The sequence below is a fragment of the Rhinopithecus roxellana genome, chromosome 13 (assembly GCF_007565055.1).
Source record: "Rhinopithecus roxellana isolate Shanxi Qingling chromosome 13, ASM756505v1, whole genome shotgun sequence".
Taxonomy (NCBI): domain Eukaryota; kingdom Metazoa; phylum Chordata; class Mammalia; order Primates; family Cercopithecidae; genus Rhinopithecus; species Rhinopithecus roxellana.
Genome location: NC_044561.1, coordinates 106,236,752 through 106,244,313, shown reverse-complemented (window position 1 = coordinate 106,244,313; position 7,562 = coordinate 106,236,752). Strand labels below are relative to the sequence as shown.

General features: G+C 45.9%; 1 pseudogene; it reads right to left on the bottom strand.

The window, feature by feature from the left end:
* Positions 1 to 5,696: 5,696 nt before the first annotated feature.
* Positions 5,697 to 6,023, bottom strand: LOC104660274 (annotated as a pseudogene).
* Between the last annotated feature and the right edge of the window lie 1,539 nt (positions 6,024 to 7,562).

Below are 7,562 nucleotides of genomic sequence, written 5' to 3'. Positions count from 1 at the left end.
GCCTCAGGTGATCTGCCTGCTTTGGCTTCCCAAAGTGCTGGGATTATAGGTGTGAGCCACTGCACCTGGCCCACTTCTGTGTCTTTCTGCTGTGCAGACTTTGTCTGTCCACCTGGTATCTCAGTACTCGGCTGGGGTCTGGCACATGGTGCATATTCAGAGGAGGTGGCAGAGGCTGCTGATTTCCTACTCAAGGTCTATTCTCTCCTTGTTTCCAAAACAAGGTTTTTAAAAACCCTGATGTTCTTTGGGGCTGCAATGTACCAAGCTAAAAATGCTCACCTTCATAATTTCCTTTGTCACTAGGTATGGGTATGGGAACTAGCTCTGGCCAATAAGATGAAAATATATATATATGCTGGGAATTTCAGAAAAGTCCTGACATAAGGGTCATTACTTACTCCTTCTCATTTCCTCTCCTTCTGCCTGGAATATAGTTGTGATGGTCACAGCAGCCATCTTGCAACCATGAGGTGACAAGTATGAGGACAAAGGCCTACATGCCAGGACAGAGGTGTGAAAAGGTGGAAGTAATCCGGAATCACATGGATATATCTGAGCCTTTGTGCTAGCCCCGTTATGCCCTACCACCACACACATTGTTATTTAAATAAATAACAAGATAAACAAGCCCCTATCTTAACCTTGCAGTTATTGGGACTTATTGCATTCCTGATGCATTTGTTTTCAGTGCGCTGGCATTCATAGGAAAGTATCTCTTGGGGCACCCCTTTGGTCCTTGCCTCCTTCTCTAAAGTATGCCTGTCACTACATTCCTGCCCACACCCCATTGTCAGAGTGTCCACCACATTCCCCACTGGGTGAGTGGTGGACCATGGCCATACCTGATTGAGCCAATGAAATTAACCTGGCCTAACCACTTTCCCTCCCTGACAATTTCAACTCAATCCAGAAATTTGCATTAGAACATAGAAATTAGCGTTTGCAGCCTGCTATGGCCCCAGGAAGCTTTCCTTTGGCCAGGATAGTGCTTTTTCAGATTTTTGAAAAACATCGAGCTTCCCCCAAATAGCTGGATATCTGACCTCTCTTGAAATAGTGGAAAATCTGGCATCACTGGGCTCATATTCCACACGGCAATAAATGGCTGTTGCTGGCAAGTGACTGCTCCCTCTAGACAGGCACATACTCACACACTTTCCATAGTCCCTTGGGAGAGCTTCCCTTGGGACTATGGAAAATGTGTGTGCCTGTGTTCATATACATGGCTCCTTTTCATCATCCCTGTTGGCTCCTGTAGGCATTTAAAGTTTAAGATGTCTGCTCTAAGTAGTCTCTATAAGTCCCCAAACCATGCTGATAATAACACTGATAATGAAGATAACAATAGCAACAATTACTAATGGTTCCCTAAGTAGTTTGGTGAGGGCTTTACACACGTTGTGTGATTTCATCCTCAAAACAGAAAAACCCTACTACTGTCCTCATTATACAGATGAGGAAACGGAGCCCAAAGGGGATCAGTAACTTGACCAAAACCTTGTGGTTGGTAAACTGCACATCTGAGATTTGAATCCAGGCATTCTCACCTCCAAGTGGGTGCTTCCTAAACAATAAGCTATAATGTCTTTCCATGAATTAAGACAAAACCACAGCTGGAAAGAAGTATGTGGGAGTTGTATTGAGAGAGACAGAGAAAGAGATAGATAGGTAGAGAGAAATTAAGTCACCAAAGTGGGAAGCAGAGTGAGTAGCTGCCTTGGCCCCAGTTTTCTATTTCCCCATGAAGCCTAGCTGTAATCCACATTCGGGTTGCAGGCAAACCACCAGTTGGGATTCATAATGCAAGCAACAGAAACTGACTGTGGTAGATTTAAGCAAGAGAGGAATCCATAGAAAAGATACCAGAGAGTTTTTGGCATTGCTGGGAAGGCTGAAGAACCAGACCTGGACACTGCAATGGCAGAAACACAGGGCCTGTGAGGACCCTGCTGTCCCCAGTGCAGAGTACCAGACCCTTCCACTTGCCTCTCTGACTCTGCTAAAGCTCCACATCTGGATGCTAGGAACAGTCACTGGCCCTACTGCCTGGGCTGCCCCAGAGACAGGATATTGCTGCTTCTATGGCCACCACCACCAGACTGTGCCTCTCCACTGTCTCTATGTCTTTTTTTTTTTTTCTTTTAAGATTTAGGTGGAAGTTTTTGTTTTTTTGGTTTGGTCTGGGTTGGGTTGTTGTTGTTGCTGTGTTGTGTTGTCTGTTTTCTTTTGTTTAGAGACAGAGTCTTGGTCGGGCACAGTGGCTCACGCCTGTAATCCCAGCACTTTGGGAGGCCAAGGGGGGCAGATCACTTGAAGTCAGGAGTTCAAGACCAGCCTGGCCAACATGGAGAAATCTCGTCTCTACTAAAAATACAAAAAGTACCCAGGCATGGTGGTGCGTGCCTATAATCCCAGCTACTCAGGAGGCTGAGGCAGGAGAATTGCTTGAACCCAGGAGGCAGAGGTTGCAGTGAGCCAAGATTATGCCACTACACTCCAGCCTGGGAGACAGAGTGACACTCCATCACAAAAATAAATAAATAAATAAAATTTAAAAAATAAAAAAAAAGAGTCTTGCTCTGTTGCCAAGGCTGGAGTGCAGTAGCGTGATCTTAGCTCACTGCAACCTCCACCTCCCAGGTTCAGGTGATTCTCCTGCCTCAGCTTCCCAAGTAGCTGGGACTATAGTGCGCGCCTTCACACCTGGCTAGTTTTTTTTGTATTTTTTAGTAGAGATGGGATTTCGCTATATTGGCCAGGGTGGTCTCAAACTCCTAGCCTCAAGAAATCCACCTGCCTCAGCCTCCCAAAGTGCTAGGATTACAGGCATGAGCCACCATGCCCGGCACTATCCTTATGTCTTTACATCACCAACTCCTCATTCAAAGTTTAGTTTATGCCTCTGACTGGCTGAGCCTAGGTCATGTGCCCAAGCCTTAGCTGCAAGGGAGGCTGAAAAGCAAATAGCTAGCACTTCCACATTCTATGTGGGGAAGTGAGCTCTACTTCCCACCAAGACTCATATGATGGGAAATTCTCCAGATGTGAGTATGCGTTTCTGAGGCTGGACAGCCAAAAGGTACAATTATCCATAAAAATCCATGATGTTTCCTTTTCAATAAGCTAGCTCAAGTGATTAGCATTTAGAATTGCATCAAAAAAGAGAGAACACTCAAGTGGAGTGATCAAGGAAAGTATTTATTTATTTATTTAATTTTTTGAGACAAAGTCTCACTCTGTTTCCCAGGCTGGAGTGCAGTGGTGTGATCACAGCTCACTGCAGCCTTGACCTCCCAGACTCAAGCGATCCTCCTGCTTCAGCCTCCCAAAGTTCTGGGATTACAGGTGTGAGCCACCCTGCCTGGCCAGGAAAGTATTCATAAAGTTGTGAGAATGGTTAAGGGAAGTCAACAGAAATGGGGGAAGTACCCCAAAGACTGCAACTGTTGAGGGGGGTACATTATGGGGTAGGGAGAAGGAGTGCTTCCATGAATGTGGAAAGAGCTGGAGTTGCGAAAAGGATCTTCCATGATGGTTCCAGTCCTTGGCCCCAGTGGAGGGGGAGCTGGGTAAATAAATACTCTCATTTCTCTCTTCTTCCATCCTCTAGTATCCTCCATGTGTCTCCCATTGGTCAAACCTGATAGTAAGCCAGTGAGTAAAGAATTCTTTTGATATATTCCATTAAAGTGAATCTCTGGGGCACAGCACCACTGGTGGAGAGGGTGAAGGGTAGATCTAGAGGACTAAACAGAACAGCTAACAACACATGGCATGATCCTTGTCTTTCCATTGAATCACTGTAAGCTAGTTTTTCCACTTTAACTGAGAGACTCTGGCATTTTGTGGTTCTCCCAGAACTTTCCAACTGGCCACCTCTGTCATCTCTTCCTTTTTGGTCTGACCTGTTAGTTTGTTCCTATCTATAAGCCTGCATTTGAAGGTCTCAGCCTTTGGTTTCCAAAAAGCAGAGGCTTTTCTATGTGGTCACAGGGAGTCTCCTTTGTTGCAGGTGAAATCAATTCTCCACCCAGGTCCCCAAATTCTGATTTGACGGCTCTCCTGGAATTTTACCAAAACAACTTGCCTCTGTAAGGCATAAAATGTCTTCCCATATTTCAAGAGCTGCCCTCCTGGGGTTCTTTCTTTCTTTCTTTCTTTTCTTTCTTTTCTTTCTTTTCTTTCTTTCTCTCTCTCTCTCTCTCTCTCTTTCTTTCTTGGAGATGGAGTCTCACTCTCGTCGCCCATGCTGGAGTGCAATGGTGCGATCTCGGCTCATTGCAACCTCCCCCTCCCGGGTTCAAGAGATTCTCCTGCCTCAGCCTCCAGAGTAGCTGGGATTACAGGCACCTGCCACCATACCGGGCTAATTTTTTTGTGTTTTTAGTAGAGACAGGGCTTCACCCTGCTGGCCAGCCTGGTCTCGAACTCCTGACCTCAGGCGATCTGCCCACCTCGGCCTCTGAAAATGCTGGGGTTACAGGCATGAACCACCCTGCCCAGTCTGTTTCTTTATCTTTCAATGCCTCACTTGGTCTCTTTTTCCTCTCACGACCTGATCTGCCAGCCAAATTTTATCCCAGCTTCCCGCATTCCCTGTTGAGCGATCATCTCTCCATAACCCAGATCTCAGTCTTTCTTGCTCCAAAAAACTACAAAGAACATCGTGTCTACACCTTAACTGCAGTTTGGTGACTCTGTTGCCAGCATGGCTTGAAACGGTTCTTGCTTAGACTTCTTTTTTTTTTAATGGTAATGCAGTATTTTATTTATTCTGTTCATTAACAACACATGAGAGCACTTACAATATTCATTGAACATAACCTAAGAGAAGCTCAACTTACTTTTTCACATCTCCTCTATTAATAAGAGACGGTTGAATTAATTTATGGTCAAAATTATGATGGCAAAAACTTATAAATAAATGCTTGGTGTTAGTGTGTCTGGAATTTATTCATTCCGGTGGGTTCTTGGTCTCGCTGACTTCAAGAATGAAGCCGCGGATCTTCACAGTGAGTGTTACAGCTCTTAAAACCTTAAAGATGGTGTGTCCAGAGTTTCTTCCTTCCGGTGGGTTCGCAGTCTCACTGACTTTAGAAGTGAAGCCGCAGACCTTCACAGTAAGTGTTACAGCTCATAAGGGTGGCGCATCTGGAGTTGTTTCTTCCTTCCCGTGGGTTCGTGGTCTCACTGACTTCAGGAATGAAGCCGCAGAGCCTCGTAGTGAGTGTTACAGCTCATAAAGGCAGTGCAGACCCAAACAGTGAGCAGCAGTAAGATGTATTATGAAGGGGGAAAGAACTAAGCTTCCACGGCGTGGGAATGCAACCCCAGGGCGTTTCCACTTCTGGCTTCCGTGGCCAGCTTTTATTCCCTTATATGGCCCCGTCCACATCCTGCTGATTGGTCCATTTTACAGAGCACTGATTGGTCCATTTTACAGAGTGCTGATTGGTCTGTTTTTACAGAGTGCTGATTGGTGCATTTTCAAACCTTTAGCTAGACACAGAGTGCTGATTGGTGTGTTTACAATCCTTTAGCTAGACAGAAAATTCTGCAAGTCTCCACCAGACCCAGAAGCCCAGCCAGCTTCACCTCTCATTAGCATGGCCACATACATTTCAGTTTTTGGTGTAAAGGTCTTTGGCTGCAAGAAATAACATTTGGTTTACTTCACTAGTAGAAATAACTCTTCATGCTGGAATGGCCACCTCTTGGTATTTCTTCGGCTGTTGATTTTTAGCATAGTTGTCTGTGATTGTACAAATGGAGTTGAGTGAAGGGGTACTCATCATGTTAATCCTAAACAAGAGCACATAGCCAATTACTATAGTAATAAGGAGGTGGAGAGGTAATGCAACTGTCCAATGTTTTTGAGGCCAATAGGTTAAACCTAAGGAGTTTAGCCAAGATTCAGGAATAAAAGCCCACACGAGGTAAAGTATGAAGCCAGATTGGGAGCTTAAGAGAAGCACAAAGTCATAAATCGCTCTTCCTGGCAGCAGTGAATTTTCCACCATTTTTCCTGGGGCTTTAGACAGTCTCAGCGCCGAGTTCCCTGCGCAAGCGCGGACCAGGAAGCCCCAGAGCGGGAGTGGGGGTGGGGTTGGGGAAGGGGAAAGAAGAAAAATTGAGGGAAAGGCCTAGGTGCGAAGGCTCCTCCCACTCAGGCACAGGCGCACGATGACCCTCCCCCTGGGTGGGAGCCAGCGAGTGCCTCTTGCCTAGGTTTCTGATGGGAGAAGCTGTTTCTCCTCATCCCTTAAAGTTTCGAGTGGATGACCTAGATAAATGAGCAATGAAACTATGGCGACTAAGTTCAAAGGAGTGACATTTAGCATTGTGATCTTCTACAATCTGTACAAGTTAGGCGATGCATTTAGTAAGTGATTATAAATATTTAATGTATACATATATAGCAAGTGACAAGCGTTTTATCATAAGCATTAGCATTCTTAGGGAGAGGTAGCAGTCGTGTGGACTGTGATGTTCGGCACAGGCACCCCTCCTCCCCCACTGAGGAATGAAGGATTTATTCCACCAGCTACTGGGAGAAGTGTTGGCAGATGATCCTTGGCTCTAAGCCCTCTTTGGGAATTTCCTTGGCTGCTGCCTTTTCAGGGCAGTCTGCATAAATGATTGATCAGCTTGGGAGCTTAGAGGCCTGGTCCCCTTACCTCTACTCAGGACAACTTGGAAGACCTATTCCAGTTTCAGAGGTCTCCATGAGATCAGTGGAAGCCTTTGCTCTGACATTGCACTTCAGTTTCTCCCTCTGCTCCATCCTGCTTTCTTCTCTGCTCTTCGCCCGGTGTTGATCCCAAGAGTGCTCCCTGAGTAACTTCCTGCATGTTAAACTCCATCTCAGATTCGGCTTCCCAGAGAATCCAACCCGTAGTCCTCCCATCCTCCTTGTTTCCAGGCCCCTTAGAATGTGACTTTGCAGCTTCTCCAATCAAGAGATGGAGTTTATTTTTTGACATCTTGAATCTAAGCTGGCCTGTGACTCTCTCTGGTCAATAGAATGAGGCAGAGGTGACATTGTGCCAGTTCTGAGCCTAAACCTCCAGAAGCCTTGCATGCTGCTTCTGTCACTCTTGGAGTCCTGCTGCTACTGTGAGAACAGGCCCTGGCTAGCCTGCAGGAGTAGGAGAGACGAGTGGTCAAGTCACTGCTGTTGTTCCAACTGACAGTCAACCAATCCCTGAAGCAGAGTCACCTGGCTAACCACAGTGCCTGAATGAACCAGAAATAATACCTAGCTGAGCCCAGCCGAAACTGCTGACCCAGAGATTCATGAGCTAATAAGTAGTATTGTTTTAAGACAGTTAAGTTTTGGGGTGGGCTTGCTACGTTGCAATCCTTAACTGATACAAGAAGGAACTGTGTTTGAGGAACCACAAACTGGAGGCAGGAGCACCAGGCCCCTAGTAACAGAAGACATGATTAAGAGCTTTCCATGAGAAAATGGGAGGAATTTATTTTTTGCCCCTGTGAAGAAGGTAGAACAGAATGGAGGTAGGAACATTAAAAGTAGGTAAGGAGGAGAAGGTTGCCAG